The 26,467-nt window shown below is 46.1% G+C and overlaps 1 protein-coding gene and 1 long non-coding RNA gene across 2 annotated transcripts in view; both read left to right on the forward strand.

Moving 5' to 3' along the window:
- Positions 1 to 26,467, forward strand: part of SETBP1 (SET binding protein 1) — a 273,291-nt gene that overhangs the window by 44,105 nt on the left and 202,719 nt on the right. The window lies entirely within an intron of this gene.
- On the forward strand, positions 15,736 to 16,571 carry LOC308458834. The gene is made up of 2 exons (XR_013977714.1): positions 15,736 to 16,354; positions 16,496 to 16,571. It is a non-coding gene; the product is annotated as an uncharacterized lncRNA (long non-coding RNA).

Genomic DNA, 26,467 nt, shown 5'->3' on the forward strand with positions numbered 1-26,467 from the left:
CGCCAGTTGCAAATTTTGCCTTGGTACACTAGGTTAGTTTCTGTATATGCTCACACGCCCCTCCACCCAGACAAGCAACAGGTATTGTCAAGAGTTCAGAAGACACATTGAAGCCAGGCCAATACACTCCAGCAGTGGAGCAGGGAGAGCCAGTTGGAGGTACAGTATAGCCTGGAAAGACACCTGAGGGCCACATTTGACCCACCCAGGGCCAAAGTTCGCCACCTCTGCTGTAAAGGGTAGACTATAAGCATACAGAAAAATAACCGGAGGGCCCCCCCATCTGTAATGATAAGCAGTCTTTTCAAACTGAAGTCAGAGATTACAGATATGCAATCATTTTATATCTTAGTGCAGGGGTAGGCAACCTAAGGCCTGGGGGCCAGATGCGGCCTAATCGCCTTCTCAATCCAGCCTGCGGATGGTCTGGGAATCAGCGTGTTTTTACATGAGTAGAATGTGTCCTTTTATTTAAAATGCATCTCTGGGTTATTTGTGGGGCATAGGATTCATTCATATTTTTTTTCCAAAATATAGTCCAGCCCACTACATGGACTGAGGGACGGTGGACCGGCCCCCTGCTGAAAAAGGTTGCTGACCCCTGTCTTAGTGGGATTCAGAACTGGTGGTAGGATCCTGGTTCCTGGTAGCAGATAGTTTGTTTCCTTCACTTTATAAGCCCCACCCATGATAAAAAAAACACACACACACGTAAAGTGGGTTACGGTACCAAACCAACAATAAACTTGTGTGTATGCTCTTAAATGTCAGATTTTGAAAACAAGCATCATGTAGCAAGTGATGCCACTGCCCCAATTGCTTCACTCTCCTCCAACAAGCTACACAAAGGTGTGTCCTTCACTGCCACCAAAAAGTTTGCAGCACCAGCATGGTGCCAGATGCACCTTGGAAAGGAGGAAATTCTAAAAGAGAAGAAGAGAACTTTGATACCTCTTTTTAATTTCTTGCCATCCTTCATCCATGTGTTATCCATCCGAGACCATATAACACCAGTCTTGAAAGATCTTCATTGGCTCCCAGTACATTTCTGAGCACAATTCAAAGTGTTGGTGCTGACCTTTAAAGCCCTAAATGGCCTCGGCCCAGTATATCTGAAGGAGCGTCTCCACCCCCATTGTTCTGCCCAGACACTGAGGTCCAGCGCCAAGGGCTTTCTGGCGGTTCCCTCACTACGAGAAGCCAAGTTACAGGGAACCAGGCAGAGGGCCTTCTTGGTAGTGGCACCCGCCCTGTGGAACTCCCTCCCACCAGATGTCAAAAAGAAAAACAACTACCAGACTTTTAGAAGACATCTGAAGGCAGCCCTGTTTAGGGAAGCTTTTAATGTTTAATAGGTTATTGTATTTTAATATTCTGTTGGAAGCCACCCAGAGTGGCTGGGGAGACCCAGCCAGATGGGCGGGGTATAAATAATAAATTATTATTATTATTACGCTATGTCATACATGATTCCTCCCCTCATGTCGTGCTCACAACAACCCTGTGAGGTTGGGAGTGAGACAGAGTGTCCCAAGCTCACACAGTGACAGAGGACTGAATTCCTGTCTCCTGCCCCACCCACTACCCTTGCGGTGGACAGGAGAAAGATTGGAATCTACTGATTGATTTCCGAGTCATTTGCAGTAGATCAGCCAGGACTCTGACTCACGATTTAGCATCAGCAACAACAAAAAGGTTTTCCCATCCCTTCTAAATTAGGCTGCTGAGATGAAGGAAGCTTGGGGATGGGGGAAACTTTTTGCACTTCTACCCCCCCCCCCAAAAAAAAAAGATTCATAAGCAAGTCATTTACGGCAAGAAGCAGGCTCAACAAATTCCTCCACCGTCCCTTCTTGGTATCCTGTTAGGATTGCTGTTCGGTGTGTGAGGTTTTGGCTAGACGTTTTGCTTTGAAAGCCATTCAGGAAGCACAGGAGCAGATGGTGGGGAGATTCTGCTTGTGTTATTTTTGGACATTCACATGCAGTATTTCAGATGGTCTGTGTGCCTTCCCATCTTCCTCTCCTCTCCCAGCCCCTCCTTTCAGATCTTTTGTTGCATCCTCCCTTTCTCCCCCTCTCCTCCTCCTCTAATTCATGGCAAGCCAGTGAAATAGGTGTGATGTCTTGGAGGAATGTTGTTGTTGTTGTTTAGTCGTTTAGTCGTGTCCGACTCTTTGTGACCCCATGGACCAGAGCATGCCAGGCACTCCTGTCTTCCACTGCCTCTTGCAGTTTGGTCAAACTCATGTTCGTAGCTTCGAGAACACTGTCCCACCATCTCGTCCTCTGTCGTCCCCTTCTCCTTGTGCCCTCCATCTTTCCCAACATCAGGGTCTTTTCCAGGGAGTCTTCTCTTCTCATGAGGTGGCCAATGTATTGGAGCCTCAGCTTCACGATCTGTCCTTCCAGTGAGCACTCAGGGCTGATTTCCTTCAGAATGGAGAGGTTGGATCATCTTGCAGTCCATGGGACTCTCAAGAGTCTCCTCCAGCACCATAATTCAAAAGCATCAATTCTTCGGCGATCAGCCTTCTTTATGGTCCAGCTCTCACTTCCATACATCACTACTGGAGGAATGTGCAGAACTCCAAATACCGACTTTAGATTTCACTCCAAGCAAAATGCTGGGTGAACCTTAGCATGCCAAAGGTCCTACCTAGTTCTCACCGGGGTGGTATACCTGAGTCCAGGCTACATCTCTTCAGATTGTGGGTGGAAGCTTGCCATTAGCACATGACCTGCTGGGGATGTGACCAGCAAGCACCTTGTCATGGGCAAGACTAACATCCATGATTGCAGTTTCCACCTCATGCGTTCCTCGGGGTACATGTTGGGAAGAGACTTCTTTTTTACGTAGCTCATATCCCAGTGAATGTTCATGGCTGAAGCTGTGCAGATGGATGTGGATCGCATCAGAACCAGAATGGAAAATCACTGAAAAGAGTCGCTGGAGCTGCTTTTGAATGGAGCGAGATGGAAGCACAACAATGAAGAAACAAATCCCATTCAGAGGGCTGGTGTCTTTCTCCCCCAGCCTCCCGCCACCTCTTCCCCACACGGGAGACAGATCAGCAGTGAAGGGTTTGGCATGTTGAGAAATGAGCCGAGCAACGGTCTCAGTCCTAGACAAAAGGCAAAACTGACCTACTATTTATGTAGTTACTTAAACATGATTTAACCTATATAATACTCACTGGGACTTGGGCACGTCATTCAGGGTGGGGGGTTGTGGGCTGTCGGAGGGAGAGGGAAGCCACTTTCTAATGAGTCAAGAGCCAAGCACAATTAATTACATGTGAAGGACAGATAACAGACAACCGACTGCATTCAGCAGAGAGGAGCAAAATACCATTGCAAACAATTAATCTGGCCATGTGAATAAAAGGTCAGCCACTTTCTTCTCTCTTTCATACCATGAAGGGGAGAGGTTGCAGGTTGGGTATGGGGGAGCTTCAGATCAGGATTCAAATCACCAATAAAGGGGGGGGATAAAGGAGAGAAGATTGACGCTAATCACCCATTTAAAATCCAGCCTCCCATTTTTGAAATTCTTACGTTTCCTGAACCAGCATGCATGTTATCTAGCTGCTTGGTTTGTGACTAAATGGAGCCTGTATATGTTCCAGCAGCGTAATCTAAAACCTTCGCTCACGGAGCCCACACACTTGCTGCAAAATTATACCTGCTTAAAAAGGGGAGACAGATTTTTTTGTTTCCTTTTTTTTTTTGCTTCTGCAGACATGCAAGGCTATTATGCAGGATCACTTACTTGAAGGCTAGGGCTGCAGTTTTGCGAACGTGCGTTTGGAAATGAGTCCCAGTGGGACTTAACTTCTGAGTAATTATGCTATGCTAGGATCAGCCTATATGGGGCCAGAGCCACCCCATCAGGAGGGACTGGCAGTTACTGGGCAAAACAGTGTTTCTTCACAAGACAGGAAGTAAATCTCCTTGCTATTTGGCCAGTACAGTCATAAAATAGTCGCAATTTGTGAACTGAACACATTTCAGAGCTCAGGTATCTTAGAGGGCATAAAATATGAGTAGAAGATCTCCCCCATGAGCTCTGTGGATGATCTTGGTGATATATAGGATGGCATCGTGCATCCTACATGGTGATTTGCTGGTCCCTGGGTCCGGAAAGAAGCCCACAATAAAAAAGTAATGCATGATTTAAGCATTTACTGTGCTTAACCTCCAGAAGTCATATGACTCTCTTCCCCCACCGCCCTTTGCTTTTTTCTAACTCTTGGATCGAATGGAGGCCTAGCAGAATTGGGAGGCACAAACGCCACTTGTTTTGGAGTCTGTGTAGCCCTTTTCAGGGGCTCTTTCTCGGATGAAGGGACGACATGTGGGGGCCCATCCCCTCACACTGTGAGTTGCAGGGTGAGCTTTTTCCGTGCGGTGCATGTTTTACTCTTTCACAGGCTTCCTGTGCAGCCTGGAACCCTGGAAGATCAGGAATTCCAATCCCCCAGGGAGTCTGAAATAATGGAAAAGGTTCCCCGCTGCAGACTTTCAGGCCCCCAACATGTGGAGAGTGATGCTGACACCCACATGGCTTTGTGAGTGAGAATCTAGCACCCTCATTCTTCCTCCCATAGGGTAATTAGTGTTATGTACTGAAGTTTTCACCCTGGGCCAGCAGGAGGATAACTATAGATAGTTTTCACTCAGGTCCACATATGCAAATAAGGAATTGAAAGTGACGTTCATTGATTGGATAGTTACAGAAAGTTGTTACTGTTGCATTGTAGTGGAGCTCTATATAAGCAGGCTGGCTGAACCCTTCAGTTCAGTTCTGTTCTGGCCTGTGAATAAACAAGAGCTGTTTGAAGAATCACTGTGTCGTCTGATATGTTCACCCACAACTTAATAATTAGATTGTCTCAGTAGATTTACCGCGTGTCCCTTGTCCCATAACAAAGGCTTTGCTCGAGAGTCGCTTGATCCTTGCAAAAGCTTTTCAGGGCACTGCAGGGAAGGAAGCTGCCATGTTGGCTGGGACTGGTGGGAGTTGTAGTCTCAAACATCTGGAAGGCACTGAAGTTGCATCATTTGGTCCTTGAAAGCCTGGCTAAGTAAAGGCGGCGTATTGTTCTTTTCTGGAATGCACTTCCACAAGACACAATGATGGCTGCTGGCTTAAATTGCTTTGCAATGAGAATACTGGCAGTACATCCCACAAATAAATAAATAGCTGTATCCACTTAGCCGGGCTTTTGAGGACTGGATAATGCAACCTTCGCCAGCCCTGGTGCCTTCCAGATGTTTTCAACTACAACTCACATCAGCCCCAGGAAGCATGAGAGGCCTGTCAGCAAGTATTAGCACTGATGGCCCAATAGAATCTCTAGGAAGCTGAGTCCAGCCATTGGTCTTATCTAGCTCAATGTTGTACCCTTTGTCTGGTGGCAGCTGTCCAAGGTTGCAGGCAGGGGTCTTCCCCAGCCTTGTCTGGAGATTGAACCTGAGGTCTTCTACATGTTAAGACAGATGATGTACCACTGAGCTGCAACCCTTTCCTGTTCAGTTGAAAGAGTGAGAGCCCCGAGCTGTGCCATGTCCTTAAGCAAAAGCAGCTGGCAGGCCAGTATTATGAACAGGATGCTGGCCTTGATAAAGTCTTGCAGGGCTTCTGCAAGAGAGAATTATATGGCATGGGCGAACCCAACAAGAACTCCTCGTCATCCTTTTCTTAGACTAGACCAGTCCCTCTCCAGAAAGTGGTAGCACCTTAATCCACGTGCAGTGTTCAGTTCATGAGAACAGAAATTAAATACAGGCAACAACCAATTTATGCACATCTGATTGGCACACCATTGAGCATGTGCGCATGGCACCAAACCCAGAAGAGACTCAAAAACGTCACTAAAAGGTCAGAACAGGGGCATAGCATGGTGGAACACTTTACACAGGCCCTACCAGGCATGGTGGTCTGGAACGTAACCCCTGCTTCAGGATTACCTGAATATTATATATCATTAAAAACATAATCTGGACTTCTGCTTCAAAAATCCTTTTTTTAAAAATTCAAGATGTTTCACTTTTGACATTTCTTGGCATCAGAACTCCCAGAGACTTGGAAATCCTGTGGCCTCTTGACCCTCCCTAGATTCATTCATTTATTCGCCCACCGAAACAGCACTGAACTCCTCTACTAGTGTCTCCACTAGTAATGCAAACATTCTGTGCCCATTGTCCTAGCGGTTCTCTTTCATTTCATGCCTCAATCTTTAGCAGGATTCCTATTAATTAATTGATAGATCTTCTGCTGGGAGGTCAGAAGTATCAACAGTTAAGTTCCTTTCTTATCAGAGTGAATTCAAATTACATTGATCACCATTATCCGTGTCCCAGAAGCATCAATTTGCGTGGCTTGACTTTGGCAAGAGTTGTGAGTCAGAGAGAGTCTCTGTTGTTTGTCACTACTGATTGACAATTAGATACCTTACAGATGGTGATGTGGGCTCCTTAAATCTCTCTCTCTCTCCCCCTCCCCCTTTTGACACATGCAGTTTTCTCCCTAGTGCCTTTGGAACATGGCAACAGATACTGGCCCTTTGTGGATCTGATTGAGCTATTAGGGTTGGCGGAGATATATTTCTTTCTCCTGCCCCCTCCCTCCCTACCCCCAAATCCTAAATATTAGATCTCGAAGCCCATCTACAGCTCCTCTCCATGCATGCCCTTTAGTCATTTTGTGACTGCCAAGATTTGAACTTAAAGGCCAATGGATTAGACCAGGGGAAGGTCAAAGGTTAAATGAGAGCGGTTAGCAGCAAGCAAAGAGCTGTGATTGAAATATTTGCCGAATGCTGACAGGCAGCAGAATAGAGGCAGACAAGTGGCAAATTCTGTTTTCTCTCCTAATTGAGAAAAATATTTTGAGTGGTATTCAGGCAGACTGCATAATGAATTGGAGAAAGAGAGAGAAAGAGAATCTGTTTTATGTATGTCCATGTGCTGGGTAGGACCCTGAGGGCAATTTTCACAAATGCAGATTTGGTTAAGTCAGATCATTTTGAAGAAACAAAAATTACAGGAAGATGGGGATTTAATCAGTCCTTGGCATCAGTGGGCTGAGTACTCCAGCAGGCTGGTACTGGGGCATGGATTCCACCCTTAAAGCTCAGAGCCCAGCCTCTGGAAGCAGAGGTGCAGAAATTAAGACAGCAAAGTCTGAAGGCTGGGACCTGGAATGTGGTATCGCATCTTCCCTCATCATTGGCCATGCTGGCTGGGCCTGATAAGAGTTGGGAGTCCAACAAGATCTGGAGGGCCACAGGTTAGCCAACCCTGCAACAAACCACAGTTTAGTGTGACATGTTGCTGTTGTTGTTGTTTAGTCGTTTAGTCGTGTCCGACTCTTCGTGACCCCTTGGACCAGAGCACGCCAGGCACTCCTGTCTTCCACTGCCTCCCGCAGTTTGGTCAAACTCATGCTGGTAGCTTCGAGAACACTGTCCAAACATCTTGTCCTCTGTTGTCCCCTTCTCCTTGTGCCCTCCATCTTTCCCAACATCAGGGTCTTTTCCAGGGAGTCTTCTCTTCTCATGAGGTGGCCAAAGTATTGGAGTCTCAGCTTCAGGATGTGTCCTTCCAGTGAGCACTCAGGGCTGATTTTCTTAAGAATGGATAGGTTTGATCTTTTTGCAGTCCATGGGACTCTCAAGAGTCTCCTCCAGCACCATAATTCAAAAGCATCAATTCTTCAGCGATCAGCCTTCTTTGTAGTCCAGCTCTCACTTCCATACATCACTACTGGGAAAACCATAGCTTTAACTATACTGACCTTTGTTGGCAAGGTGATGTGAGAACACAGCTATTTAATAAAAAGTCCATCAGCAGCTGGAGATTGACTGCCCATAAAAAATGTGTTTTGCCTTCCATGTGCCAGAGGGGAAAGGTTTTGAACCAGAGGTTCCAATGTCCAGACTTAGCTGTCTTCATTCCCACAGCAACCGCCTTCTGCTGACCTAACTAGCAAATTTTATTTTCACTTGAGATTTTCAGAAGCATGGTTCTAGATCTGTTTTGACTGCCCTGAGGTTCTTGAAAATGAACTTGCTTACAATGAAAGCTAAGTTTCCTAGGAAATTCTGTGGCAGGTACCCAATATCCGTGGCGAATTCCTTGCTTGTGTGTGATTGCAAAAGTCGAACGGCCAGGAAGTAACATCTGGTCTTGTAAGTCTGGAGGACCCTGTGTTGATGAGATCACAGGGGAAAAAAGAGATCTGGAAGGAAGTGCTGCTTCCCTGGCATATCACTAAATCAGCTAAATAGCATACTAATGTTTAATCTGTTCACTGCTTGCTCCCCACGCACAAGCACCTTAAATGGAGCAAATTCCATCCTGGGTTGTATGTGTCGCCTTAATCTCACAAACCCATCTCTTGCTCTCACCTCTGACTCTCAACTTCTAGGAAGAAATGACTCAGAATTCTTTGCCTAGTGAAGGAAAAAAGCCCCTTCGCAGAGCCTTCTCTTGATCGACGCTGACAAAGGACAGTAAGGGATTTCAGTTTGGGCAATTTCCTGCCTATCTAGAAATCTGTGGTTAGTTGAGAAGGTGGTGGGCAAGAACGGTGTGTGTGTGTGTGTGTGTGTGTGTGTGTGTGTGTGTGTGTGTTTAGGGATCAAACACCACTGCCACGGCACAACTAGCTGGGGCTGAAAAGACACAACACAGCGCACTCAGCCCGCTAAGTTTGCTTTTGCTCTGATAGAATAATCCCATAAAACCCAAAGCGAGGTTGTAAAAACATTTTCTGCAGAACGCCATGTCCTCTAATAAAGAACTGGAGCAGGGAAGGATCTTGGCAAGAGGCAGAAGCAGCCGTGGACCACATGTAATGTTGCATCTGGGGCCTCAGAAGCCCTGAGCTCCTTAAAGATGCCCCAGAGAAGCTCAGAAGCTTTTATGGTCAAGTGTGGGTTTTGTTAAAGTGCCCAATGTTTTGTCAGAAGGTCTGCAAATACTGCTGGTTATTAAGTGCAGGAAACCCAACCGTGAGTCATGGATGTTTGACTACTGAGAGAAAAGGATGGGCTGGATGCCACGGAATTCCAGGGCTCCATTTCTACAGCATCTCTAGAGTTATGTTGGTGGAGAGACACACTTCTAAGTTTCCTGTGCACTGGTGCAGGGAAGATGGATGAGATTTCCTCACTTCTTCCATCCCTGCCATTGCTGAGAGAACAGGCATATTGATGGAAGAGTGTCCATCTAGACTGTGCTTAACCAAAGGATTGGAGCAAACGTCTCCTTCCTTGTTGGGTATTCCTTTAGCACATTTATCTCCCACTTTTCTTCTTCTAACAAGGAACTCAGCTTGGTGTTCACTAGCGTTGGGTGATAGGGTATCTGGTTTTCAACATCACAATATATCACCAGGTAAATATCCATAAAGAATGAATGAAAAGTGTCCTGAACATCAGAAGTGGAAAGAGGTACCTGACACTGCACTGCTGTTCATGGGGAACCACTCTAGGCCACCACAACCACCAGATGTGGAGCCAATGACTCACTGATGGCAGTCTTGCTGGATGAGATCCTGAAGTAGTTCACTTGATGTACAAAAGGGCACAAGAAGAGCTTGCTGGGGCCAGTGAATCATCTAGTCCAGCATGCTGTTCTCACAGTGGCCAACCAGATGCTTATTTGGAAGCACACAAGCAAGTCCTGAGCACAACAGCACCTTCTCTGCTTGTGATTTCTAGTAACCGGCATTCAGAAGCATAATGCCTCCAATAACCAGTGTTCAAAATTAGCATTTGCACCTGTCTATCGACCACCTGTGACCAAGTGAAGATGCCTGGGCACCAAGATGGCACTTGACATCTCCACCACCTGGGGATCATCCTGTAGAATTCGATCAGTTTATCTGCACAACCGGAATGAATTTCTGGAAATGCTTTTTCTGTGCAGAAAATAAATGATAAAAAGAGGTAGGAATAGGCCAATATATACGTGGACTGTCCCCGGATCGCGTCACTTTTCTTTTTTTTCAGTTCTCAAAGTTCTTAACCTAGCTCAAGGTTGCCATTTGAACCAGCCAGATGTTTAACTTATTTTTCAAATGACGAACTGACGGTGATTGGATATAAGACTTTATAGAGCCGTCTTGCTCCTAAATGGCAACTAGACATTCCATTTGAGTGACTGCAACCTTGGTTTAAGGAGCCATTTGGCACCTAACTTATATATAACACTGGTCTGAATCGGTTGAAGTGGCTTGCTGCCATTGATGGCAAATATATAGAGAGAGCAAAGGGTTATTTTTTAGAAAGAAAGAACATACCCTAAGTATAGCTGCAAGCAGAAATGTTATATATTCATTTATTAGCTTTGGATATTGATTAACCACCCATCAAATGTGTCCACCGGGGCGGTTTATACTAACAATAAAATAGCTATATAGATGACTATTGGGATGGATGGACCAGTATGTATGGATTGGGAGAACGGCTTGATTGATGAGAGAGATGGATGGACCCAAGTGTTGGGAATTGATTCATGTGAGCCAAGCAGAATGCATTCAAGTTAAGACATTTCTTGGAAGAGGAGAGACTGTTTGCCCTTTCTATCTGCAGCCCAGAGTTCAGAAATGTCGAAGCTGGTAGTTTGAGGTCAATAACGTATCATTTAAGGCAGGGAGACCAATTGAAAAGAGAGCCCCATAATAACGAGGCATAACAAATGATTTGAGAAAATGAATTCATCCTGTCCAGGGAATCTGCCGGCAATGGCATCATAAACCGCTCCTGCTCTTTGTGGCCTATGATCTCACCAGAAGGCTTCCCTCTACCATGGGATTATTTCACTGCATCCCATCCATTATTGTCTCCATAATTGCTTCCACAGTGCTCTCATATGAGAGGAGATTTCCTACAGCTGAGCACTTAGATCTCCAACAGTTGTCACCCTCTGGGTCAACTTCCTCAATCTTCTACATTTTGTGCAGCTATACGGGGGATGGAGACATTACAACAAATAGAAAATGCTATATATACGTGTGTGTGTGTGTATGCAATAACGGAAAAACAATAACCCCAAAACCCTAGCCATCAGTTTACAACCCAGAGAAGGTTGTGCTCCATTTGCTAAGGAGGGGTGGAGAAAAACTGAATGGTCATCAAATCCAAGCCAAGCAAGGGTCCACTAAATCAAAATTCCTTAGCCAGCAGGAGACCAATAAATTGGAAAAGCATGTACAGTAGATGAGGAATCGGGGAGGGAATCCTGGAAGTAGTTTGAGGAACTTTTACACATAGACGAGGACCATAAAAGGAACCAAATATATGGATGCTTCTCGCTGAAGAATGATCTAGAGCAGCCTTCTTCTCTGTGAGCATCACCATGCGTTCTGAGCAAAACCTTTGCAGCGGGGATCCACTGTAAGCACGTAGGCTCCCTGCACTGTTTAGAAACCTGATATCCCAAGGTTTGAAATCGATTGGGGAGCTGCAGGAAATCACGCTTCTAACACACAAGGGCCCCCACAGATGGGGCAGTGAGGATGCGTGTACCAGAGGACCACTCTGGCATCAGCAGCTGGGAGACCAGTCTTCGCCCTCAGCCATCTCCTCTATTTGTATTATTTAGAAAGCCCCCACTTCAGCCAAGAATCCATGGTGCAGAAATCAAAGGTGCTCATTGTTTAGAGAGCATCCTGATGGCAACTGAATATTGTGCAATAAAGCAAGTATCCTTTTCTTCCTCCCCAGACTCCTCCCCTCCTCCAGCCACCTTCTCCCACAAGGAGACGGACAGCACCTGGCGTCCTTCCTCATTTGTATTCAACATGGGTTGCTGCTGCCTCTGTGAAAAACAGGCTGCGCCGTGGGTCCCCAGCTGCTGCTTCTGTGGGGCAGGGAGGAAGGAAGGGGCTGTCCCTTGTCATGATCTGATGAGCTTTTTTTTTTTTTTTTGGCAATTATCCATGTGTCCTGACACCCCACCCTTTTTTAATGTGTGAGATTTCCTTGTTCTTGGGCATGCTCACACTCTTGTGTGAAAGTGTAATGAAGCAACAAACAGGCACTTGTTTCCTGTAAGGTCTGGGGAGGACCTGAAGTCTGCACAAACGAACGCTAGGTCAAAGGGAAAAGCGAGCACCCAAAGCCTCTGCTCTGCAAATGTCATTCACAGTGGAAGTCAAACTGCTGAAGTCAAACTTAGCTGGCTCCTGGTACAAGGAACATAGGAATTTGGCTTCTGCTGGGTCGAACCATTGCTCCATCTGGTTCAGTATCGTCTGCACTCATTGGCAGCAGTCTCCAGGGTTTTGAACAGCTTAGTAAAGGTAAAGGGACCCCTGACTGTTAGGTCCAGTCACGGACGACTCTGGGGTTGTGGTGCTCATCTCGCTTCACTGGCCATGGGAGCCGGCGTACAGCTTCCAGGTCTCGTGGCCAGCATGACTAAGTCGCTTCTGGCAAACCAGAGCAGCACACGGAAACGCCGTTTACCTTCCCGTTGGAGCGGTACCTATTTATCTACTTGCACTTTGACGTGCTTTCGAACTGCTAGGTTGGCAGGAGCTGGGACCGAGCAATGGTCGCGGGGATTCGAACTGCCGACCTTCTGATCGGCAAGCCCTAGGCTCTGTGGTTTAACCCATAGCGCCACCCGCGTCCCCGACAGGTTACAGATAAAATAAAGCCCTCCACACCACACATGGTTGAACTACGGGGCTCGCTCCCACAGGAAGCAGCAAAAGCCACTAACCTAGGTGACTTTAAAAGAGGATAAGACAAATTCATGGAGGAGGGGGCTATCAGTCGCTACTAGCCACAATGCCTGTGCTCTTCCTCCACATCAATGCTTCTGAGTACCTGTTACTGGAAACCTCAGGAGGAGAGAGTTGGTCTTGTGCTTGAATCCTGCTTACGGGTTTCCCATGGGCATCTGGTTTGCTCCTGCAAGAACGGGATGCTGGACTAGGTGGACCATTGGCCTGATATAGCAGGATCTTCTTCTGCTCAGGGTAATAATAATAATAATAATAATAATAATAATAATAATAATAATTTATTATTTATACCCCGCCCATCTGGCTGGGCTTCCCCAGCCACTCTGGGCGGCTCACAATCGAGTGTTAAAAACAATACAGCATTAAATAATAAAAGCTTCCCTAAACAGGGCTTCCTTCAGATGTCTTTTAAAGATAAGATAGCTGCTTATTTCCTTCACATCTGGAGGGCGTTCCACAGGGCGGGTGCCACTACCGAAAAGGCCCTCTGCCTGGTTCCCTGTAACCTCACTTCTCACAATGAGGGAACCACCAGAAGACCCTCGGCGCTGGATCTCAGTGTCCGGGCTGAACGATGGGGGTGGAGACTAGTGGTGCACCCTCTGCGATGAAGGCATCTCTCCTCTTCAGAGAGGGAACCAGGATTTACCAGAAGTGGCCTGTGGAATGGCATTCCTTCCTACTGCTATAGGGTCTCATACCAGCAATGCATAAGCCAGTCCTTGTCGGTTCAGCTGGACGGTTGCCATGAGAAAAAATAGTTAGTGGTGGGGAATCTCCCTTCTCTGCCTCTTTTCCGTATGGCCAAAGGCAAGGCTTTTGCACTGGGAAGCTTCTTGATGGAAGGGAGGGCTCTTTTGTGCCAAAGGAGCCATGTCTGAGCTGATCTATCTGAACAGGTTAAATAAACAGGCCTCTGTTTGGGTTAATTGTCGCTGGTTCTGCTGTTCTCCGTTACTGATCTATCCGGGAGTCTGGCCAAGGAGCAGATGGGAGAGGCAGAGTCGCCTCTTCTCCCTCCTCTTCCTCCTCGTCCTTGTCCTCCTCTTTGTGTCTGTCTTTACCTTTCTCATTATTCTGTTTCTCTCTCTCCCCCCTCACCCTTTTGCTTGATCACATAGGCCAGATGGCAGGGGGGCAGCAACAGTGAAGAAGTGAAGCGTGGCATATGGACGGCCTGTTTAATTCCTAAGCCCGTTTGGGAGGAGGGCATGGAGGGAAACAACGAAAGGTTTTGAAAAGAGATGGGGGGGGGAATGCGGAGGAAGGAAAGGAAGAAGTGGGAGGGACATTTTTGGTGCCCACCTAAAAATATTGCGTGGTGAAAGTGAAGGGGGGGGGGCTTAATTTGGACTGGGGTCACCAGCCCCATAACCACCAAGCCTTTCAGTGTCAAGAGAGGTCAGCCTTGGGGCATTTGAAGAATTGAGAGCCAGCGTGGTGTAGTGGTTAAGAGCGGTGGACTCGTAATCTGGTGAACCGGGTTCGCTTCCCTGCTCCTCCACATGCAGCTGCTGGGTGACCTTGGGCTAGTCACACTTCTCTGAAGTCTCTTAGCCCCACTCACCTCAAAGAGTATTTCTTGTGGGGGGGGAAGGGAAAGGAGATTGTGAGCTGTTTTGAGACTCCTTAAGGGGAGTGAATGGTGGGATATCAAGTAGTAATAATAATAATAATAATAATAATAATAATAATAATTTATTTATTTATTTATACCCCGCCCATCTGGCTGGGCTTTCCCAGCCACTCTGTGCAGCTTTCAACAAAATATTAAAATACAGTAATGCATCAAACATTAAAAGCTTCCTAAACAGTCCAAACTCTTCTTCTTGATGACAAAGATGTAAGCTTTGACCATGTGCAGAGTGCCTTGCAATGACCTTTCCTGGTTGCTCCTATTTTTGCCCATCTGAAACAGATGAGATTGCAGAAATAGCATCTCTCTCTTTTTAGGAAGTGGGTTAAGAAACCTCAGGAACTCACCAGGAACATAAGGCTTTCGATGACTACTGATTGCTACCTCCAGTATCAGAGGCAATACCTGAATACCTGAGACTGGGAATCACCTGTGGGGAGAGTGCTGTTGCGCCCATGCCCTGATTGTGGGCTTCCCAAAACATCTGGTTGGCAGCTATGAGAACAAGGTGCTGGGATAGATGGGCCTTTGAGCTGAGCTCATCTGGGGCCCTTAGCTGGAGATTTGGCCTAACCCCTTTCTTCTTTTCCGCTGGTGCTGCTTTCGGAGGTCGTTCAGTGGAAAAGCTCTGATGAGAAAAAGAAGAAACTGAAGCAGAAAACTTTCTCTGCCTCTCCTGAGAGACGTGACCTCGATGTGATGGTGGCCAGTTTTGAAGGAAGGAGAAGGTGGGGAGAAGCGAGAAGCTCTTGGCTGCATTCTGGTCACACAGCCGTAAATGAGCTGCCTCTACTACCGTGTCAGCTAGCCATGGAAGCCTTGTCAGCTCTGCAGAGAGAGTAAAGATGGAGTTGTCTGCTTTAAAATGCAGCAGCAGAGGAGAGGGAGGGGGGCACGTGTCTCCAGTTTCCACCTTCCCTCCCCTTCCACCCAACCTTGAGGTTATGATGGATGTGGGACACTTCCAGGTTGACACAAGTGTATGCGTGGAATGCTGTTGCCACTGACCTTTTGTGTCTGAACGTTAGACAGGAAGGACTAATGAAGCAAGCTTCTTCCATTAAAAAGGCAAGGGGAGGGAAAGGAAAATGCCATTCCAAGGAGAGAGAGAGAGAGAGAGAGAGAGAGAGAGAGAGAGAGAGATGTTTAGGTTGCAGTCCGGTTTAGGAAGGGGGGGGAAGTGGGGTTTTATCCTGGACTCTAAAAATAGGGTTTTAGCCCATTGGAACTAAGGGAGAGTTTGTACCTAAATTATGGAGACTGTATCCTTAGGTAGTTTGTTGCAGACAACAACAACAACAACAACAACAACAACAACAACAATAATAATTTTGTAAAGGAGAACCCTTTTGGTTGAAGTTTCCTTTGTGATTAGAAGAGATGTTTGAAGGCTTTTTAACCAAGTCGATGTCTGGCTTAATATTTTCCCATGTCAATCGCTCCTTTGATTTTAACCACCATGTAGTAATTTTCGGAAATTACATCTATCCTTTTGGTGATTTCTCTCTTTGCACACCTGCCCTGTAGGGAAAACTGCCAGAGATGATTTACATATGCACATCTAGTTGTCATTGCCTGTATCTGTGTTGGCATAATTTTGACTCAACCGCAGATGCTCTAATGAAGGTGATCAGGGCTGAAAGATAATTCGTGCAATGATGTGGCCAAAGTTGATCCAGTGAGAGTCAGGCTTTTAAAAACCAAACCAAACCAATGGAAGCCTAGGCAATGGGATTCCGGACACTGACTCCCAAAATGGTGATCTCTTTCAGGTTCAGAAGATCCAGTTGACACATGTCTTAAGTGGACTCCCCATTCATTGTGTTAAAAATGATGGGAGATTTCAGATGATCAGATATTGTCTTAATAAACAGAGATTATAAATGGTCTCGTTTTATCATGTGGCACATTGAAGTCTGTCCCATCCCATTTTTGTGCATATTTTAAAAAAGTGTTGTTGTTGTTTAGTCGTGTCCGACTCTTCGTGACCCCATGGACCAGAGCACACCAGGCACTCCTCTTCCACTGCCTCCAGCAGTTTGGTCAGACTCATGCTGGTAGCTTCAAGAACACTGTCCAACCATTTTAAAAAAGTAACATCCTACAAAATCTGCATGGAAAAAACTCTTTATAAATACAAAAGAAATACCCTACAAATCTGTATGGCAAACCCCCCCCCCCCCCTTTATAAATATTTACAAGGTTATCAGAAGAAATGGCACCTGATTTCATGCTGTTGACCTCTGGGAGATTGCATCCAGCGTTCCTAGCTCCTTTCTCCCTTCTCGTTTTCCAAAATAATCTTAAGACAGTGCCAATTACTATATTTCTTTTCTAATATGTTCTCAGACTTGCCTTAAAAGCTCCCTTACTCCCCAAATACTGAATCAAATCCAGAATGGGAATATATTCTCTCAAAGCTTTCTATGTTCTGTGGTTCTTCTCCTGTGGTCACCTTATCATTTAGGGTGCATCCAGCTATACATCCTTGTTATTATGACAGCGAAAGGGAAGTGGTTATGCTTTAATCAATATCTAGGCATGAGAAGTGACCACAGAAACCAGGCCCCTCTGCCTTTAACATACTTTATTTTATGAACTCATAATTGCAAAGTAGTATTGGCTAGCTGAATGTGATATATGAAATTTCTCCCTTAGCATACCCACTGTAGCCCATGTGTTGGCAGTCTCAAGGCTTGATTACTACAATGCACTTTATATGGGGCTACTCTTGACTCTGGTCCAGAAGCTTCAGTGGTGCAGAACATGGTGGCTTGATAGCTGATGGGAGTAACTTTGTGGCAGCATTATTAGACACATGGTTTTGCATGCATATCACATGAAACCATGGGTTAGCACAAGATACATGAGCTGTAACAAAACCAAGCTTCAATTATGGGGTGTGTGTGTGTGTGTGTGTGTGTGTGTGCAGGAATCCATGGATTATGAAGCTGGCTTCTAAAAACTGGCCATCATTAGTGATGGACCTGAATCTCAGGTTGGGCTACGATGCCAAACCAAGTTTAGGGAAAAGTTAAAACTTGAAAAGTTGGACCAGCCACATAGAATTAGGACATGAGAAGCAGGAAGCATGCAAGCCCAAGGCATATGCAAATAGGGGTGTCTAACCTTTGGCCCTCCATTTGTTGTGTATACTGTAACTCCCATCGCTACTGACCATTGACTATGGCGGTTGGGACTAATGGGATATGGAGTCCAACAGCACCTGGAGAGCCACACCTGCATTAAAGTATGTTTGGTATGATGTAAGAACACAGGTATTAAATAAAACTAATAATGAAGAAACATTGGGTTCCAGCAGCTTTTATATTTTAGTATTTTATATTAGATGCTGCAAAGGGTTTTGATTGTGTTGAGTGGCACCTGATATAAAACCTGTTTGTGTTTGGAGGGAGTAGAATTTTAAAATAGTAGGTATTGGCTCTGTAATCATGCAGTGGAGAAATGAGTTAACAATTGATTATTTCCTGAATACTCTGTTTTAATTGGGGGCACAAGGTAGGGTTATAGGTCACAAAGGCATGGTTTCCCATCCCTTAACTGAAGGAATTGAAAAAATATTAACATTTGTACTTTATATGAAGATGTTACTTAATTAGTGGAAAGCCTATTGCAACTTTTAGAAGTGATGCTATGGATAATTAATGAACATATTGGAAATGAAAAATGAGAAGTTTAGTTCTTAAATCTGTGGGAAGGGCTTCTATCATGATTCAGGAAGTACCTTTTCACCCACTAATGTTCATGCAACTTGGACAAAATAAGTTTGAGGTATCCCATCCCCCAGTATCCTTCACTGCTTGTGGTCTAGAAATAATATGCATATCTCTTGATTTTGCCAATCTTAATAAGCTCACTTATCTAAAACAGGAGTATGAAAAAGAGGGGTGTACCCTGCAGTAATGAGAGGAAGTTATGAATGGGGGCGGGGGAGAGAACCCACAGAACAGGCAGCTTGTCACTTTCAAAGTTGTTCATTTTATTAATAGACTGCTGTTGTTATTAGTGGCTACAAAAGTTGCTATTTCTATGTTGTCTGCATAGGGTTATGTTGCTTTTTCTCTTGGTGGGAAAGGCCGTTCAAATTATGGTGATATATATGCATATAAACTATTTTCCTTTGTTGCCTTTGGAAACTATTGGTTTTCTCAGTTTGCTGCTGGGAGAGAAATATGTCAGAAAACATGCATGATTCAACAAACTGTATTGTATTGATAATAAAGACATTTCTTTATCATATCATGATCTCTCTCTCTTTCTCTCTCTCTCTCTCTCTGTGTGTGTGTCACACATTCACATCATACCATCATTCCAAGTAGAATGCAGGGAAGCAAATATTGGGCTATTTGTTGGTTGGTTTTTTGTTAGTTGTTGTTTTTACATACTTCTGGGGAGCAAGACAAGGGCCTCACTAGACCATGTCTAAAACATCACCTGTTGGAGCACATTGACTAATGCAGATTTGGATCATTGTTGAAACCTCAGATGTGCTTCCAGATATGGCTTTACCTTCTCTGGCTGATGATGGTGTGCATGCCATGTGTGTCATCCAATGAAGCTGTGTGATTGAAGATTCAGACAAACTGTGGGACTCATGGCCACAAGACAAGAGTGATGGCTGCCCACTTGAATGGCGTTAAAAGGGGGGTTGACAAAAATATGCTAGTCAGGGTGGCTATATATTACTTCCAGTATCGGAAGCGATACGTTTGAATTCCAGATGCTGGAGAGCATGAATGGTAGAGTGATGTTCCACCCACATCCTGTTTGTGGGCTTCCCATAGAGATCTGGTTGGCCACCATGTGAAAAAAAGATGCAAGATTAGATGGGGCCTTTGGTGTGATAGAGCAGGAATCTCCTTAAGTCCTGTTGGTAAAGGTAAAGGGACCCCTGACTATTAGGTCCAGTCGTGACCGACTCTGGGGTTGCGGCACTCATCTTGCTTTACTGGCCGAGGGAGCCAGCGTACAGCTTCCGGGTCATGTGGCCAGCATGACTAAGCCGCTTCTGGCGAACCAGAGCAGCACACAGAAACGCCGTTTCCCTTCCCGCTGGAGTGGTACCTATTTATCTACTTGCACTTTGACGTGCTTTCGAACTGCTAGGCTGGCAGGAACAGGGACCGAGCAACGGGAGCTCACCCCGTCGCGGGGATTTGAACCGCCGACCTTCTGATCGGCAAGCCCTAGGCTCTGTGGTTTAACCCACAGTGCCACCTGTGTCCCTTATGTCCTGTTGAGTAGTGTTTAAATATTGCATAATCCAGTAAAGGCAGGCTGTGGCCTTCATTCAGGGTTCACAAAAGAAGCATCTTTATTGAAATTGCAGTATGGAGATATGTGCACATTTAACAAATGGAAAACATAATTGGTACGAAGCCACACAGTTAATTGACTAAAGGCTGTCTAATTGTTTGAGAGCTGGTGTAGTTAGTGGTTAACAAAATGAACTGTGAGCGAGGAAGTCCTTGGTTTCCTCAGTCATGAACTGACTGCAGGCCTTTTATAATAATAGATATAACAGCAGCAGCAGCAACAACAATCACTATTGCTATTTTGGCAAACCAATAGATCCTCAACTTCAGATCTTTGGCTGCATAGACCTACCTTGCAAGGAGGATCTAAAGATTACTGAGGGGATGTATGTGAAAATACATTCGGTACTTTCAGCCCTGGGACCCAGCACAGCCAATGGGAACTACTTTTGAGTCACACTGATGATGTGTTAATGTTCATGTCAACCACCTGCTTAAAACTCTCTTAAACGAATGCGCCTTTTAAGAGTGCTTAACCGATTGGATTGTGTCCTTGAAATGTCCCAAATCAGTGCCAAGTATTGTATTACAGCGGGCTGGAGCATGTGTATCATTCTAATTTTCAATCCTTGGTGTGTGATTGCTTTATGGGAGTTTTACTGGCTAGGTGGCTGTATGTTTCCCCTGTTAAACAAAATTGTGCAGGTTTTTTTGGTAGGGTATGAATTTTGATATGAATGAAACGAATGATAAAAAGCCCTGGTTTTTCAAGGAAGGAGGGTTGGACCCCTGATAATGTAAATCCCAGCCATTTTGTGCATACACACACACACACAGAGAGAGAGAGAGAGAGAGAGAATCTCTCTGTCTCTCAGAGGCAACAAGCAGGAGCTCACACACTTTGCATAAAACGTGAATATAACCCAGCAGCCCCAACCATACCATTGACAACTCCAGCACCATTCTTTGCCTCTCTCTCTCTGTCTCTCTCTCCCCCCTCTCTTTTCTAAATTCTTCTTTTACTTCAGCCCCTTTCAATGCCAGGACTGTGGCGGTTTTGATCTCCCTTGAATGCTGTCCCCTCATTTGGGTCTCCAATTCTGAGAAGATTTGGGGCATTGTCTGAGGTAGCGGGATGTCGGATTGATTTCGGAGCTTTTGTATCGACTCTGGGCTCCTGAATGAAGCTGTCATGTGTGTCTATGGCTGGCTAGCGGGCAGTCCGATTCCAAGCTGTGCCTTCCTTTGTTATTTAGGCCTCATTGAGCCGAGGGAAGAGGCTCATTTCAGGGTGATTTACCACCACCCAAACACCAGCTGTCCGTTGCAGGGCTGCTGCTCTCCACCTTGGCTCTGCTAGCCGTGGTCTGTCCTGCCTCCCCCCCCCCATCCTGGTTCTCCCTTAGGAATGGCCAAAAGGTTCTAAAACCAAGGGAGGCTGGATATCCCCCCCCCCCCCACTGATTCCAAGAGGGGTTGGAGGGAGAAGTTTAAAGAAAATGGAGGGAGGCAGGAGGAGGCGGAATTCAGTATTTCCAGGCTTCCGTTCCCTTGTCACTGGCAGATTAAGCTGTAAGGGTCTGGCTGATTCCTCTTTTAGCATGGAGGGAGAGAGTGAAAGAATAGTTGAAGAGGCACTGTGGAAAGGCCGGGATGTGGGTTGCTAATATTAATATTAATATTTTAAAAATAATAGTAGTAAATAACAACATCAATAATCGTTAGTGCACTGCGTGTGAAATTTAGCAAAGGTCTGGGTGGTTCATTTGAATATTATTTTGCATTGTCTAAGGAGCTGGTAGTTAGCTAAATTTTACTCAGAGCAGACCTGTTGAAAATAGTGAACCGAATGCAATCATGTTCATTACTTTTCAGTGGGTCTACTCTTGAGTAAAGCTTAGTTGAATGCCACCCGAAGGTGGTATACTTTTTATATAAAAGTATATTATAGCATCATTAGCAGAGTTCTCATTTATATGAAAAGGAGTATAATTTGGGCAGTGGAGCGGGAAGTGTGTTAGTTTTGCACCAGCATTTTGAGATAGGTTCAAAAGAACTTCCTAGAGAAGGCACTGGAAGTTTTTATATATTCCAGCTTATAAAGGTGATTTCCAAGTGTCCATAAATCACCAATTCATTGAATCCCGACCCATATTTCCTAAAATGTTCTTTTTCTTTTCTTGATACTCACAATACATTTGATTGAAAGTTGTCAGAACTACATGTGCCCAATGGCATACTACTACTACTACTACTAATAATAATAATAATTTATACCCCACCCATCTGGCTAGGCTTCCCCAGCCACTCTGGGCAGCTTCCAACAAAATATTAAAATACAGTAATGCATCAAACATTAAAAGCTTCCCTAAACAGGGCTGCCTTCAGATGTCTTCTAAAAGTCTGGTAATTGTTGTTCTCTTTGACATCTGGTGGGAGGGCGTTCTGCAGGGCGGGTGCCACTACCGAGAAGGCCCTCTGCCTGGTTCCCTTTAACTTGGCTTCTCGCAGTGAGGGAACCACCAGAAGGCCCTCGGAGCTGGACCTCAGTGTCCGGGTAGAACGATGGGAGTGGAGACGCCCATAGGCACCTATATCCAGGTTTATGTGACCCCAGGAGAAAACCAAAAACAAATACCCATCAATTGTTTACATCTTGTTTTTATGGTGGTCTGAGAATGAATTCCTTGCTGGTTCCATTCTGACATCCTGTTTTCCCTTGGTTTAGCCACTTGTTGACTACATAAAGTTTGTGCATGTGTGTGGAGGTTGTATGAATTCAGCCGCCATTAAGAGAGCAGGAAAACTCTGGACGAATGAGAAGGCTTTTAAAATGTTGGATTAGTTAGGGGCGTGACAAGCTGAATAGACAGCTGATGGCCAAGGATGGCAGCTCAGAGGCAGAACATCTGCTTGGTATGCAAAAGGTCTTCGGTTGAATCCCTGACATCTCCAGAATAGGCCTGGAAGAGATCCTTGTTTGAAAACCCAAAGAACCCCAGTCAATCTCTGTTGACAGTACTCAGTTAGATGGAGCATTGGTCTGAACTGCATCGAAGGCAACTTCTTAGATTCTTGATTCAGCGTGTTAAGAAGTGGGTCCAAAGTTCCCAAGGAACCCAAAACTTTTCTTTTAGGAATTATAGATAATGATATACCAAAAGTGTTGGTTAACTTATTTATGTACAATATGTATGATAGCAACAATACCATATGCCCAAAGATGGAAAGAAGTTCCAACACAGGAAGAATGGCTTTTGAAAATGATGGAGTATGCAGAACTGTCAAGATCAACGGCAACAAGAATTAGAGAACAAAATGATGGAAAATTCTTTGAGGACTGGAGTCCTTTTATTGAGTATTTAAAGAACTATGGTAGTGTTCTTGAGCAGGACTTGAAACATGAGCAACAACATTAACAATTAAGATAAATAGGTTAAAATGGATGTATTGAATATTATACATGAAATGTGCAGCTTTTAAGGTTAAATATGGAACGCAGGTGGCACTGTGGTTAAAACCGCAGAGCCTAGGGCTTGCAAATCAGAAGGTCGGCAGTTTGAATCCCCACGACGGGGTGAGCTCCCGTTGTTTGGTCCCAGCTCCTGCCCACCTAGCAGTTCAAAAGCACACCAAAGTGCAACTAGATAAATAGGTACCACTCTGGCGGGAAGGTAAACGGTGTTTCCGTGCACTGCTCTATTTCGCCAGAAGCAGCTTAGTCATGCTGGCCACATGACCCGGAAGCTGTATGCCGGCTCCCTCGGCCAGTAAATCAAGATGAGCACCGCAACCCCAGAATCGTCCATGACTAGACCTAACGTCAGGGGTCCTTTACCTTTATGGAAACCACGGAAGGTGGGGACAGGAAGTAAATGGATGAAGTAATTTATTATCTATGTTAAAATCTGTAGGGTTTTTGGGGGGTGAAAAATCAATAAATAAGATTTTTAAAATGCCGAAGCATTCATAAAGAACCCAACGTTAATGTCAGGGAACTGCCATCGGAAGGAAGGGAGGTGAAAGGGCTCACACAGGTTGGGAGAGACTCAGCAGCTGAAGAGGGAACCAGTAGGGGGAGAGGAGCTGAGCTGAGGGAAAGTGAGCTGGAGGGATGGCTCAGAGACACTTCCAGCGAAAACAGTGGGGAGGTTTCAGGACCTCCTGTAGGGACACCCACTCCTCGCCGGAAACTGTCACGCAGAGAGTCCAGAAGACGTGTTTCCGTTAAGGAGCTTTTATGTTGGAAGCGATTCCGAAAGCAACCACTGTCGGAATCTGCTAGTGACTAGAGGAGCCATGTCTGAGGGGCTCCGTCACAGACAGAGGTTTGTGGACTTGAACAAACTCTGAGGGGATACGATTTTACGCACAAGCAGCTCATCATCCCATCACAGCATTCCGACAGTCTTTGAAAGCAGCTTGTGCAGGAGAAGGCATCATGAGCAACCCAGCCGGAACCGGAGAAGCAGGAGCTGGAGCGGGTCCAAGCCTGGAAGAAAGGTACCGGGTGTTGGAGGTCCAGCTAGCGCTGCAGACGGCGAGGCTTGAGGAGAGGAGGGCTCAGGATGCAGACAAAAAGGGGAAAGCCACCCAGCTCGCCAGAAAGGTACCAGGATTGGTGCAGAAGTTTGGGGGGGAGCCCAAAGACTATCATGGCTTTCGGACAGAGATGCAATATGCCCTCAATCTGCAGTTTGATGAATTCCCTGACGAGGAATCACGAGTGGCTTTCGTGATTGGGCATCTTGAAAAGGGGGCGAGAGACTGGGTTAGACCCCTGATGGCAGCGAATAGTGACGTCCTAAAGGACACGATGAAGTTCTTTCGCGCCATGGATCTGATGTTTTCCAGCGATATTGAACAGGGAGTGGTGCGCAGACAGTTAATGGCTTGCAAACAGGGGAGCCGATCTGTCCGTGAGTACTGGACTGAGTTCACCATGTTGATCCATAAATTGGGGTGGGATCTATCGGCGGAACCCATTCAAATGCTCTTTGAAGAAGGGCTTTCTTCGGCTGTGAAAGACGAACTTTCCCGGGCGCCCAGGGCGGAGTCTATGGACCAGCTGACCAAATCAGCGCTGACCATAGGAGCGCGCCAGGAGGCGAGAGCATTGGAGAGGCGGGAAGGGAAGGGGGAACGTTGGAAGGAGTTCCGCATTCCAGACATTCCAGAGCCAACTTTCCCGCCGGCAGAGCCGATGGAAATCGGAACAGCGCGCGCGCGCGCAGTTTCAAAGCCCAGTGAGGGGGGAAAGAAGGAGGGAAAAGGCGCCCGGAAATGCTATCTCTGCCAACAGCCAGGTCACTTTGCCAGAGTCTGCCCCCAGAGGAAGGAATGGCAAGGGATGGTAGGAGCTGTGGAGGGAAGAGAGGAAGAAATACCGGAGCAAGTAAAAGCCAACGCCTGGCTGCCACCGTCGGGGCACAGCAGCCAGGCCAAAGAGCAGTGAAAGTGCCCACGCCAGAACCTCCTAAACCCGCCCTAGTGATAGAAGTGGCGCTAGAGCTGCCAAACGGACACCCTCTAAAGATAAAGGCGCTGTTGGACTCAGGCAGCTCCTGCAATTTCATGAGCAAAGAGTTTGCAGCTGAACACCAGATACAGATGATCCCTTTAAGCAACCCCCTGCAGGTGACCACGATCGATGGCAGGGAGCTGTTGGGAGGAGAAGTCAGCTTGCAGACCGTCCCAATGATAATGAAGGTGGCAAGGCACACCGAACTGATAGCGTTTAATGTGGCCACCTTGGGAGGAGCTCCCATTATATTGGGGATGAGCTGGCTAGCGTTACATGATCCGCTGGTGGGCTGGCATCAGAGAGTGGTTTCTTTTGGTTCAGCACATTGCTTAGAACACTGCAAAGAGGGAAAGGGTTTGGCAGGGGCCCAAGCCACCCTAGCAGGGACTGAAGTAACGGAGAACGTGAAGGTACCACGACAATACGCAGATCTCCGCGACGTCTTCAGCGAAAGGGAAGCTGACCAACTACCTCCGCATAGACCCTTTGACTGTCAAATCAATTTACTCCCTGGGGCACAGCTCCCTGTAGGCAAGCTGTACGCCATGTCAGACAGAGAGATGCAGGAGCTAAGAGAGTTCATTGACAAGAACCTGAAGAGAGGGTTCATCAGAGAGTCCAGGGCGGTGGGGGGCAGCCCAGTGTTTTTTGTGGATAAAAAAAACACGAACAAGCCGAGGCTGGTGTGTGACTTCAGGGCCTTAAATGCAGTGTCAGAACCAGTGGCTTTCCCTATGCCCAGGATTGACGACATTTTGACAAGGGTGCGGAAGGGAAAGATTTTCACAAAGCTGGACCTAAGGGGGGCGTACAACCTGATACGAATAAGGAAGGGGGATGAATGGAAAACCACCATGTTCACCCCTTTAGGGGCATTTGAATATTTAGTTATGCCCTTCGGCCTACAAGCAGGCTCCGCATGCTTTCAATCGTTTATGAACCACGTCCTGGGGCCTTTGCTTTACAAGAATTGTGTGGCCTTCTTAGACGACGTGTTGGTGTATTCTGAGAATGAGGAGCAGCATGTGAGAGACGTCAGAGAAGTGTTGAGCAGGCTGCAAGCCAACCAGCTGTGGGTGAAACTGGAGAAGTGTCAGTTTCATACCAAGGAGGTGGAATTCCTGGGGTATCGCCTGTCAGACAAGGGATTGGCCATGGATCCCGGCAAGGTCCAGGCGGTGCTGGAATGGAAAACACCCAAAACAAGGAAGGATGTGCAGAGGTTCCTAGGATTTGGGAACTTCTATCGTAAGTTCATCCGAAACT

The sequence above is a fragment of the Podarcis pityusensis genome (genome assembly GCF_964106645.2).
Source record: "Podarcis pityusensis genome assembly, chromosome: 11".
Taxonomy (NCBI): Eukaryota; Metazoa; Chordata; class Lepidosauria; order Squamata; family Lacertidae; genus Podarcis; species Podarcis pityusensis.